The sequence below is a fragment of the Cherax quadricarinatus genome, chromosome 44, assembly GCF_038502225.1.
Source record: "Cherax quadricarinatus isolate ZL_2023a chromosome 44, ASM3850222v1, whole genome shotgun sequence".
Classification (NCBI taxonomy): Eukaryota; Metazoa; Arthropoda; class Malacostraca; order Decapoda; family Parastacidae; genus Cherax; species Cherax quadricarinatus.
The window spans coordinates 17437121-17450604 of NC_091335.1; positions in this window are offsets into that span (position 1 = coordinate 17437121).

Here is a 13484-nt window from a genome sequence, read left to right on the forward strand (position 1 = left end):
CTAGCCTTAACTCTATCCATCACCAAGGCTTACGTTTGTGCCTTGGTGCTTTTCGCTCTTCCCCTGTTGAGAGCCTCTATACAGAAGCAAATGTTCCATCCTTGTCTGATCGCCGTGATGCCCATTGCCTTCGTTACTATGTACGCTCTCACGATCTACACAATCCTTCCATTTATAGAATGGTCACCGATATTAGTAGACATTCTTTATTCGTTCGCCGCCCCTGTTTGCTCCGTCCCTTTTCTCTTCGCCTACTTTCACTCTTGTCTTCCCTTCAGTTACCACCTTTATATGTTCATGTAGCATCTCACTTTTCCCTACCCCCCTGGGAAGTTCCAGCTGTTCGGGTCTGTTCTTTCTCACTCCCTTGCTCGAAAGCTCAACTGCCTACGGTGGCTTCCCGCTCTCTTTTTCTTGATCACTTCCACTCTCATTCTCATGCCACCGCTGTGTACACAGATGGCTCTAAGTCTTCAGACGGCGTCGGATTCGCAGCAGTGTTTCCGGACAGCGTCGTACGAGGGCATTTACTATCTTCAGCTAGCATTTTTACTGCTGAACTGTATGCCATTCTTGCAGCACTTATTCGTATCGCATCTATGCCTGTGTCATCATTTGTAGTAGTCTCAGACTCCCTTAGTGCTCTACAGGCTATACGAAAATTTGATACATCTCATCCCCTAGTTCTCCGTATCCAACTTTGGCTACGCCGTATCTCTACCAAACATAAAGATATTGTTTTTTGTTGGGTCCCTGGTCATGTCGACGTACAGGGCAATGAACAGGCAGACACTGCTGCGCGGTCAGCAGTATATGACCTACCAATTTCCTATCGAGGTGTTCCATTTCTGGACTATTTTGCTGCAATAGCTACCCACCTTCGCACCCGTTGGCAACAACGTTGGTCAACTCTGCTCGGTAACAAACTTCATTCTATTAAACCGAGCATAGGTTACTGGCCGTCTTCTTGTCATCAGTGCCGAGGTTGGGAGACCACTCTCTCCCGCCTTCGCATTGGCCACACTCGTCTTACTCATGGGTATCTCATGGAGAGGCACCCTGTTCCTCTCTGTGAGCAGTGTCAAGTTCCAGTATCGATTAGCCACATTCTGTTAGACTGCCCTCTCTATCAGCGAGCACGCAGAATTTACCTCCAACGTCGTCTTCGTTCTCCTACTCTCTCTTTACCTTCCCTTCTTGCTGATGGACCCTCCTTTAATCCTGACTCTCTCATTGACTTCTTGACAACGACTGATTTACTCCACAAACTCTGATGATACTTTTTGCACTCCCCTCAGCCCTTTCTGGTTCAGTCTCTTGCTGCCCTTTACCCTTTCACCATCCACTGCCCCGCTGTTATCCGTAACCTGTTGCTCATCCATCTCCCTTTTGCCACCTGATGCCCTCACTTCCTTCCTGCCCTGCAGCGCTGTATAGTCCTTGTGGCTTAGCGCTTCTTTTTGATTATAATAATAATAATAATTGATTAATCCAGTTAGGCTTATTTTGAAAAATTATAGTATTACCTATCAGGATTTGATAACTGAAGTTTCTCAGGATCCATAATGCTTTCCTCAAATTTTCTCTGGATTACAAACAAAAGTTTAGTGTATTCCATGAATATAATTTCAAACCTTACAGTCCAAAAACTGTATATTGAGGAAGAACACACAACTTCGTAATAAGTAATATCCACTGATCTGCAAGTTTGGATGTTACAATTTTTTTTCTTTAGCACATCGACCATCTCCCACCAAGGTAGGGTGACCCAAAAAAAGGAAAATTTACCATCATTCACACATAATCAGTCTTTGCAACAACACAAAATACTGCACTTAAATTTATTTTCATACATTATAAATCTTTCTTAAAAATTAAAACAGGTGCTATATGCCCCAAAATTAGACAAAAACCTACTACAAGCAAAATCAAATAGTGCCACCTACATTATATATGACAAACATTAGTAAGTGATTAAACATTTTATAAATGTTTGTAGTACTAACTCAATGAATGTAATAATTGTTTACTGCATCAATGCATAATAAACTTTATATACAAACATGCTTTCTGCGCTGTATGACCCTTGTAGGTTTAGCGCTTCTTTATGATTATAATAACAAACATGCTTTAATAAAACTTGAAAAACAATTCTGCCCACTTTATATTTGAATAAAACTATTGTTTTAATGATGTTTTTGAAGTTAATGGAGGATACTGATATTAATTTTAAAAAATTCTTTACTAATTACATGCAAACTCCAGATTAAAAGTAAAAATTGGTTTTACAGTATACAGAAAATGATCTAGTTTGGGGACATGGAGCTTAGCACTTCCCCCATGAATATACAGTATTGAGGGTTCATGAAGCATAGCACTTCCACCATGAATATATAGTATTAAGAGGGTTCATGGAGCTTAGCACTTCCACCATGAATATACAGTATTAAGAGGGTTCATGGAGCTTAGCACTTCTCCCATGAATATACAGTAATGAAAGGGTTCATGGAGCTTAGCACTTCCCCCCATGAATATACAGTATTAACCCTTAACCCTTTGACTGTCGTAACCCCAAATCCTGAGGTGTCTCCTGGTGTCGCAAAATATTTGAAAAAAAAAAAAAAAATTATTTTTTCTTATGAAATGATAATCTTTTCCCGATGGTAATGACACCAAAAGTACGAAATTTGATGGAAAACTTATGGAATTATGCTCTCGCGAAGTTAACGACCTTGGCGATATTTACGGATCGGCGATTTTGCCAACTTTGAGACCTATTCTTGGCTAATTCCATTGTTCCAGTCGACCAAACTCAAAACTATTTCTTTAGAACTCCATTTGTTCTATCAATTGAGTACAAGAAACTGCCCATTTACCGATTTCAACTACCCAATAAAGTGGTCGGAACTGACAATTGGCTAATTTCACGCAAATTAAAAAATATGCCAATTTCAAAATAGGGTCCAGTATGAACAATGCAGACATTTCTGGCTCTGATATTACTCTTGGTTTCTATTTGGAATTTTTATTCAAACAAAAAATAGAAGATTTGCTGTTATGCAAACTACTGTAAAATTTTAATAATTGTATAAATAACATCAACCCATTCATGACTGCATATCAGAATGGCTAGTTGGACATTTATTGGACAATAACATCATTTGTTTACTCTTGAACATTGGCAAAAATCAACCATTTTCCCTACTTTGAGCTCCATTTCAAGGTCTTTTCTTAGTAAAACCAATCAAAATCACCACTATTTTGATATGTTTTTCATTCTATCAAATGTAACTATGAAAAGGAGAATATAATAAAAACTATATGAAAATACACCTCAAAGTCGGCGTTTTAATCCAAAAACACGGTCGCTTTTTTTTTCTCATTATGCACTGTGTGCTGCAGGATTTTTTTTATATGGTGCACAATGACCACACAGACCCATTCTTTCGCATGTGGGCCTACCAGCTTTCTCCTGCTTGATCTGAAGCCACTAGAATTTTTGAGTACGTATATATATGTCAAACACATTGGCTCCTAAGACATATATATATATACATACGACTGAAACAGTCAAAGGGTTAAACTGTCCAAACGTAGATTTACGTTCATGTGCGTAGTGCTCCGACCTTTATATTCCCCATTTGAAAGCATGTAAAAAAAAACGTAGATCTATGTTTGGAGCCCCTCGCCCGTGAACGTAGATCTACATTTGGACAGTTTAAGGGTTAAGAGGGTTCATGGAGCTTTGCACTTCCCCCATGAATATAGAGTACTGAGGGTTCATGGAGCTTAGCACTTTCCCCATGAATATACAGTATTAAGACGGTTCATGGAGCTTAGCACTTTCCCCGTGAATATACAGTATTAAGACGGTTCATGGAGCTTAGCACTTTCCCCGTGAATATACAGTATTAAGACGGTTCATGGAGCTTAGCACTTCCCCCATGAATATACAGTAATAATAGAGTTTCAAACTTCATGGATAAACACTAAAAATAAGGAACAGTGAGGGGTTCTTGATCTAAGGAACTGGACCTACCTACCCTTTCCTCCCATTCACTGAGGCATCCCTACAAGTTCAGCACTAATCCCACGAATACAACAATAATAATCGTAAATATACGGCAATAATCACAAATAAACAATAATCATAAATGCACAGTAACAATAATGAGTGTGTAAGCCCTGATTAAAATTTACTAATCTCTGTGGATGCAATGATTAAAATTTACTAATCTATGTTCTATCGCTGTATGACCTTGTGGGCTTAGCACTTGGTTTCGAATAAAAAAAATGTTCCTCTATCAATGAGCGACCCCTCATGGAAGGTTCCTTGATGTTGGTGAGGGGCTCTTGATTTAGGGAATTGAATCTGTGCTCCAGTTCCCCGAATTAAGCCTGAATGCCTTCCACATCCCCCCCTGGGCGCTGTATAATCCTACGGGTTTAGCGCTTCCCCCTTGATTATAATAATAATAATAATAATATCAATGAGCGCTACTTGGCACATTTTTACCAATCGTACATCATCCTGTTCATGTTGTTTGTGACTAGAATATAAAAATATTTACGAACCTGTCCATCAGGGAAATTAATCATAAGTAGTACTGCTGAACCCACACAAGTAAGTTTATTCAGGTTAACACAAATACATACTACAGTTACATATATTATCATACATAGCAGCATGCTTAAATGTGCGTGGATGTAGTGCGGATGACAAGAAACAGATGATTGCTGATGTTATGAATGAAAAGAAGTTGGATGTCCTGGCCCTAAGCGAAACAAAGCTGAAGGGGGTAGGAGAGTTTCAGTGGGGGGAAATAAATGGGATTAAATCTGGAGTATCTGAGAGAGTTAGAGCAAAGGAAGGGGTAGCAGTAATGTTAAATGATCAGTTATGGAAGGAGAAAAGAGAATATGAATGTGTAAATTCAAGAATTATGTGGATTAAAGTAAAGGTTGGATGCGAGAAGTGGGTCATAATAAGCGTGTATGCACCTGGAGAAGAGAGGAATGCAGAGGAGAGAGAGAGATTTTGGGAGATGTTAAGTGAATGTATAGGAGCCTTTGAACCAAGTGAGAGAGTAATTGTGGTAGGGGACTTGAATGCTAAAGTAGGAGAAACTTTTAGAGGGGTGTGGTAGGTAAGTTTGGGGTGCCAGGTGTAAATGATAATGGGAGCCCTTTGATTGAACTTTGTATAGAAAGGGGTTTAGTTATAGGTAATACATATTTTAAGAAAAAGAGGATAAATAAGTATACACGATATGATGTAGGGCGAAATGACAGTAGTTTGTTGGATTATGTATTGGTAGATAAAAGACTGTTGAGTAGACTTCAGGATGTACATGTTTATAGAGGGGCCACAGATATATCAGATCACTTTCTAGTTGTAGCTACACTGAGAGTAAAAGGTAGATGGGATACAAGGAGAATAGAAGCATCAGGGAAGAGAGAGGTGAAGGTTTATAAACTAAAAGAGGAGGCAGTTAGGGTAAGATATAAACAGCTATTGGAGGATAGATGGGCTAATGAGAGCATAGGCAATGGGGTCGAAGAGGTATGGGGTAGGTTTAAAAATGTAGTGTTAGAGTGTTCAGCAGAAGTTTGTGGTTACAGGAAAGTGGGTGCAGGAGGGAAGAGGAGCGATTGGTGGAATGATGATGTAAAGAGAGTAGTAAGGGAGAAAAAGTTAGCATATGAGAAGTTTTTACAAAGTAGAAGTGATGCAAGGAGGGAAGAGTATATGGAGAAAAAGAGAGAAGTTAAGAGAGTGGTGAAGCAATGTAAAAAGAGAGCAAATGAGAGAGTGGGTGAGATGTTATCAACAAATTTTGTTGAAAATAAGAAAAAGTTTTGGAGTGAGATTAACAAGTTAAGAAAGCCTAGAGAACAAATGGATTTGTCAGTTAAAAATAGGAGAGGAGAGTTATTAAATGGAGAGTTAGAGGTATTGGGAAGATGGAAGGAATATTTTGAGGAATTGTTAAATGTTGATGAAGATAGGGAAGCTGTGATTTCGTGTATAGGGCAAGGAGGAATAACATCTTGTAGGAGTGAGGAAGAGTCAGTTGTGAGTGTGGGGGAAGTTCGTGAGGCAGTAGGTAAAATGAAAGGGGGTAAGGCAGCCGGGATTGATGGGATAAAGATAGAAATGTTAAAAGCAGGTGGGGATATAGTTTTGGAGTGGTTGGTGCAATTATTTAATAAATGTATGGAAGAGGGTAAGGTACCTAGGGATTGGCAGAGAGCATGCATAGTTCCTTTGTATAAAGGCAAAGGGGATAAAAGAGAGTGCAAAAATTATAGGGGGATAAGTCTGTTGAGTGTACCTGGTAAAGTGTATGGTAGAGTTATAATTGAAAGAATTAAGAGTAAGACGGAGAATAGGATAGCAGATGAACAAGGAGGCTTTAGGAAAGGTAGGGGGTGTGTGGACCAGGTGTTTACAGTGAAACATATAAGTGAACAGTATTTAGATAAGGCTAAAGAGGTCTTTGTGGCATTTATGGATTTGGAAAAGGCGTATGACAGGGTGGATAGGGGGGCAATGTGGCAGATGTTGCAAGTGTATGGTGTAGGAGGTAGGTTACTGAAAGCAGTGAAGAGTTTTTACGAGGATAGTGAGGCTCAAGTTAGAGTATGTAGGAAAGAGGGGAATTTTTTCCCAGTAAAAGTAGGCCTTAGACAAGGATGTGTGATGTCACCGTGGTTGTTTAATATATTTATAGATGGGGTTGTAAGAGAAGTAAATGCGAGGGTCTTGGCAAGAGGCGTGGAGTTAAAAGATAAAGAATCACACACAAAGTGGGAGTTGTCACAGCTGCTCTTTGCTGATGACACTGTGCTCTTGGGAGATTCTGAAGAGAAGTTGCAGAGATTGGTGGATGAATTTGGTAGGGTGTGCAAAAGAAGAAAATTAAAGGTGAATACAGGAAAGAGTAAGGTTATGAGGATAACAAAAAGATTAGGTGATGAAAGATTGAATATCAGATTGGAGGGAGAGAGTATGGAGGAGGTGAACGTATTCAGATATTTGGGAGTGGACGTGTCAGCGGATGGGTCTATGAAAGATGAGGTGAATCATAGAATTGATGAGGGAAAAAGAGTGAGTGGTGCACTTAGGAGTCTGTGGAGACAAAGAACTTTGTCCTTGGAGGCAAAGAGGGGAATGTATGAGAGTATAGTTTTACCAACGCTCTTATATGGGTGTGAAGCGTGGGTGATGAATGTTGCAGCGAGGAGAAGGCTGGAGGCAGTGGAGATGTCATGTCTGAGGGCAATGTGTGGTATGAATATAATGCAGAGAATTCGTAGTTTGGAAGTTAGGAGGAGGTGCGGGATTACCAAAACTATTGTCCAGAGGGCTGAGGAAGGGTTGTTGAGGTGGTTCGGACATGTAGAGAGAATGGAGCGAAACAGAATGACTTCAAGAGTGTATCAGTCTGTAGTGGAAGGAAGGCGGGGTAGGGGTCGGCCTAGGAAGGGTTGGAGGGAGGGGGTAAAGGAGGTTTTGTGTGCGAGGGGCTTGGACTTCCAGCAGGCATGCGTGAGCGTGTTTGATAGGAGTGAATGGAGACAAATGGTTTTTAATACTTGACGTGCTGTTGGAGTGTGAGCAAAGTAACATTTATGAAGGGATTCAGGGAAACCGGCAGGCCGGACTTGAGTCCTGGAGATGGGAAGTACAGTGCCTGCACTCTGAAGGAGGGGTGTTAATGTTGCAGTTTAAAAACTGTAGTGTAAAGCACCCTTCTGGCAAGACAGTGATGGAGTGAATGATGGTGAAAGTTTTTCTTTTTCGGGCCACCCTGCCTTGGTGGGAATCGGCCGGTGTGATAATAAAAAAAAAAAAAACATAGCAGCATATGTTTAAAGAACCTGGGATAACCCAAAAAAGTCAGACAGAGTGACTTATTTCCATTGGGGTAGTGGTCAGTGCAAGAAGTTAGCATTCTAGAAGATGGCTCAGAGTTTGTTCGAAAGTTATTGTATCACAATTTTTTCTGATACACTTAGTTACACTTCTGAGTGTGTTACAACAAAATGTATTGTGTAAGGTCATGTTATCCAATGGTCTACTTTGATATTTTTTTTTAAAACACCAGCTGTCTCCCACGAGGGCAGGGTGACCCAAAAAAAGAAAAAACAAAAGTTTTTCTTTTCACATTTAGTAATCTACACAGGAGAAGGGGTTACTATCCCTTTTCTCCTGGCATTTCGGTCACCTCTTATGATATGCATGCTGTATGACCCTCATGGATTTAGCACTTGGTTTTGATTATAATAATTACGACATGCATGGCTTATGGAAGTAGGATTCTTTTCCACTTCCCCACATGAAGCTACTGTGAATTCATGTATACATATTCATTATACACTACTAATCCCTAATTCAAGGATTAGAGCTTTCTTTATATTAGTGTTTACTTGTAGGTGATTTGTAGCTTCAGTTACCCTTGTGTTCATGATATGCCTTAACCCTAACAAATGACTGACTATACCAAGCCCTATGCTGTTTCAATTAGTTCAGTAGTGTAAATTCGACACTATGAAATGGGACTTAGTCCAAGACTGTGCTGAAAATTACAAAACCCACATGGGTTTGGTAATTTACACGAATATAATAATAATGTGTACAAGCTTAACACTTAACCCTTTCAGGGTCGGCAGGCCCTCTCCTAAACCTGTTCTCAGGGTCAGAAATTTTTTGACAAAAAAAAAAAAAAACTTATGAAATGATAGAGAAACTTTTCCCGATCATAATGACATCAAAAGTTTGAAAATTGATGGAAAACTTACGGAATTATGCTCTCGTGAAGTTAGCGGTCGCATCGGCGATTTCGCCCACTTTCAGCCCTATTTTCGGCCAATTCCAATGTACCAGTCAACAAAAATCATAACTATTTCACTAGAACTCCATTTTTTCTATCGAATGAGTACAAGAAACCACCTATTTACCGATTTCAACTATCCAATAAAGTGGTCAGAAATTGGCAATTTTGCCAATTTCACACAAATTTCAAAAGATGCCAATTTCCAAATACAGTAGGGCCCCATTTATACGGCAGGTTAGGTTCCAGGTTACCGCCATAAAGCGGAAATCGCCGTAAAGTGGAACACCCTTTTTTTCCCCTTATAAATGCATACAAGAAATTTTAATGAAAATAAGAAAAAATTTTGGAGTGAGTTAAACAAGTTAAGAAAGCCTAGGGAATGTATGGATTTGTCAGTTAAAAACAGAGTAGGGGAGTTAGTAGATGGGGAGAGGGAGGTATTAGGTAGATGGCGAGAATATTTTGAGGAACTTTTAAATGATGAGGAAGAAAGGGAGGCGGTAATTTCATGCACTGGCCAGGGAGGTATACCATCTTTTAGGAGTGAAGAAGAGCAGAATGTAAGTGTGAGGGAGGTACGTGAGGCATTACGTAGAATGAAAGTGGGTAAAGCAGCTGGAACTGATGGGATCGTGACAGAAATGTTAAAAGCAGGGGGGGGGGGATATAGTGTTAGAGTGGTTAGTACTTCTGTTTAATAAATGTATGAAAGAGGGGAAGGTACCTAGGGATTGGCAGAGAGCATGTATAGTCCCTTTATATAAAGAGAAGGGGGACAAAAGAGATTGTAAAAATTATAGAGGAATAAGTTTACTGAGTATACCAGGAAAAGTGTACGGTAGGGTTATTACTGAAAGAATTAGAGGTAAGACAGAATGTAGGATTGCGGATGAGCAAGGAGGTTTCAGAGTAGGTAGGGTATGTGTAGATCAAGTGTTTACATTGAAGCATATATGTGAACAGTATTTAGATAAAGGTAGGGAAGTTTTTATTGCATTTATGGATTTAGAAAAGGCATATGATAGAGTGGATAGGAGAGCAATGTGGCAGATGTTGCAAGTACGTGTATGGAAAGTTACTAAATGCTGTAAAGAGTTTTTATGAGGATAGTGAGGCTCAGGTTAGGGTGTGTAGAAGAGAGGGAGACTACTTCCCGGTAAAAGTAGGTCTTAGACAGGGATGTGTAATGTCACCATGGACCACCTTGGACCACTCTTCTTTCTCAATACATCAATGATCTGCCGAATGCATCACAGCTACTCAAACCCATATTATTTGCAGATGACACTACATATGTATTTTCCCACCCAAACGCAGTCATACTAGCAAACACAGTCAATGCTGAATTACAGAAAATATCTGCCTGGATGATGACTAACAAACTTACCCTGAACACTGATAAAACCTATTTCATTCAGTTTGGAAACAAAGCTGCAAATGATCCAATTAACATTACGATAAATGGATCATCAGTCACAAGACTCACAGAGGGAAAATTCCTAGGTATCCACCTTGACAGTAGCCTTAAGTTCTGGATACACATACAACACATCACCAAGAAAATCTCCAAGACTGTAGGCATACTATCAAAGATAAGGTACTATGTTCCACAATCAGCTCTCCTGGCACTGTACCATTCACTCATAAACCCTCATCTCACATATGGAATTTGTGCATGGGGATCAACAACATCCAATCACCTAAAACCCCTAATAACCCAGCAAAAGGCAGCAATAAGAATGATAACAAATTCCCACTCCTGCCAGCATACTCCACCAATTTTTAAAAGTCTGAATCTGCTTACCATTAAGAACATCCATACTTATTCATGTGCCTACTACATTCACAGAACAATACATGCAAATATAAACCCCCCACTCAAACTTTTCCTCACCAACCTAAACAGGACACATGACCACAACACAAGACACAGATCTCTTTTTGATATACCTCGTGTCCATATCACTGTGGAAAAACTCTATGCACATAAAGGGCCCCAAAATATGGAATTCATTACCAGAAGATATTAAAGTAACCCAGTCTGAAAATGAAAATCAATTTAAGACTCTTCTCAAAAGCCACTTAATCACCCTAGACTAAATGCTAAATACTCAGTACACACTTACTCACCTATGTACTCCCACATCATAACTTCAACAATCACGTTGAGCCTTTTATCCATTGTTGACAGGAATATAATTGAATCATTGTTTTTCACAAAAGCATTTTAGAATATAAATACGTATATCTTTGTATTATACAAATTTTGATTCATTTATAATTAATATTCTACTGTACAACTATGAAATAATTACTTTCCTACTGTACAACTATGATATACTACTCCTTAGTATTAAGTAGAATGTAAGCCAATAATGTTAAGTTGGTCCATAATGCCAAGGCATAATAGAGGCTCTCTTTGTATTGCAACCCACTATTGTATATACAAAATCTCAATGTACTGTTTGCAAAGACATTAAATAAATAAAATAAATAAATAAATAGATGGGGTTGTAAAAGAAGTAAATGCTAGGGTGTTCAGGAGAGGGGTGAGATTAAACTATGGGGAATCAAATACAAAATGGGAATTGACAGAGTTACTTTTTGCTGATGATACTGTGCTTATGGGAGATTCTAAAGAAAAATTGCAAAGGCTAGTGGATGAGTTTGAGAGTGTGTGTAAAGGTAGAAAGTTGAAAGTGAACACAGAAAAGAGTAAGGTGATGAGGGTATCAAATGATTTAGATAAAGAAAAATTGGATATCAAATTGGAGAGGAGGAATATGGAAGAAGTGAATGTTTTCAGATACTTGGGAGATGACGTGTCGGCGGATGGATTTATGAAGGATGAGGTTAATCATAGAACTGATGAGGGAAAAAAGGTGAGTGGTGCGTTGAGGTATATGTGGAGTCAAAAAACGTTATCTATGGAGGCAAAGAAGGGAATGTACGAAAGTATAGTAGTACCAACACTCTTATATGGGTGTGAAGCTTGGGTTGTGAATGCAGCAGCGAGGAGGCAGTTGGAGGCAGTGGAGATGTCCTGTCTAAGGGCAATGTGTGGTGTAAATATTATGCAGAAAATTCGGAGTGTGGAAATTAGGAGAAGGTGTGGAGTTAGTAAAAGTATTAGTCAGAGGGCTGAAGTGGGGTTATTGAGGTGGTTTGGTCATTTAGAGAGAATGGATCAAAGTAGAATGACATAGAGAGCATTTAAATCTGTAGGAGAAGGAAGGCGGCGTAGGGGTCGTCCTCGAAAAGGTTGGAAGGGGTAAGAGAGGTTTTGTGAGCGAGGGGCTTGGACTTCCAGCAGGCATGCATGAGCGCGTTCGATAGGAGTGAATGGAGACGAATGGTATTTGGGACCTGACGATCTGTTGGAGTGTGAGCAGGGTAATATTTAGTGAAGGGATTCAGGGAAACCGGTTATTTTTATAAAGCCGGACTTGAGTCCTAGAAATGGGAAGTACAATGCCTGCACTCTTAAAGGAGGGGTTCGGGATATTAGCAGTTTGGAGGGATATGTTGTGTATCTTTATACGTATATGCTTCTAAACTGTTGTGTTCTGAGCACCTCTGCAAAAACAGTGATTATGTGTGAGTGTGGTGAAAGTGTTGAATGATGATAAAAGTATTTTCTTTTTGGGGATTTTCTTTCTTTTTGGGTCACCCTGCCTCGGTGGGAGACGGCCGACTTGTTGGAAAAAAAAAAATGCATATAAATACATGTACTAGATAACAAGTTTACACTAACATAAATTAAGTTAGCACTAGAACTAGGCATCAAAAAACAATAAAAAAGTAAAATACACACATAGTGCACTCACTACTTACCTTAAAATATTTGTAGTCTTAATCTAGGGTGAGACAAGTAGTATTTATTGTAAGAAATCAAGTGTGGTATGTATGGTAGTCAGCCGGGCTACCATACCAGGCCATTCCACCCACATATACTATTCTATGATATTTAAGCATCCCAGAGCGATAAAATGCATATACAGTTCACTCATTACTTACCTAAAAATATTTGTAGTCTTAATGTAGGGTCAGAGGTGAGTAAACGAGATAAAATGAATAAATGAGAGAGAGAGAATGAGTACATGAGGGAGGACAGGCACAGAGTTATGTAAACAAACCAGGCGAACGTAAGTTTTGTAAACAAAGTGTACATGTCTGGATTGTGTACAAGTTACATTGTGTACAAATTGCCTCTACACTGATACGGTAGAATAAATAAAGAGGAACACTCCCATTCTCATGTAACACCATTTTTAGAAGAAATGATGCTCTGAGTGAAGGCAATAGAAATAAGTCACTCTGTCTGACTTTTTTGGGGTTATCCTGGGTTCTCTACACATATGCTGTTATGTATGATAATCTATGTAACTGTATTTGTGTATACCTGAATAAACTTACATACAAAAGGAATAATTTTCTACAGTTACCCCCAGTAACACATTTTCTCTGATGTTGGACTAGAGAAAGTGTTATTCTAGCTGCTAGATCATCTTCAACAGCAAGAGGACAGACCTGAGGAAACTGCTCTGGAGGAGGGGATAGAGAAATTGAAGAAGTTGTCTATTTCAAAGAGTAAGGAAATGTGTGCAATGTGGCTTAAAGTGCAAACCTTTTTTGATGAAAATC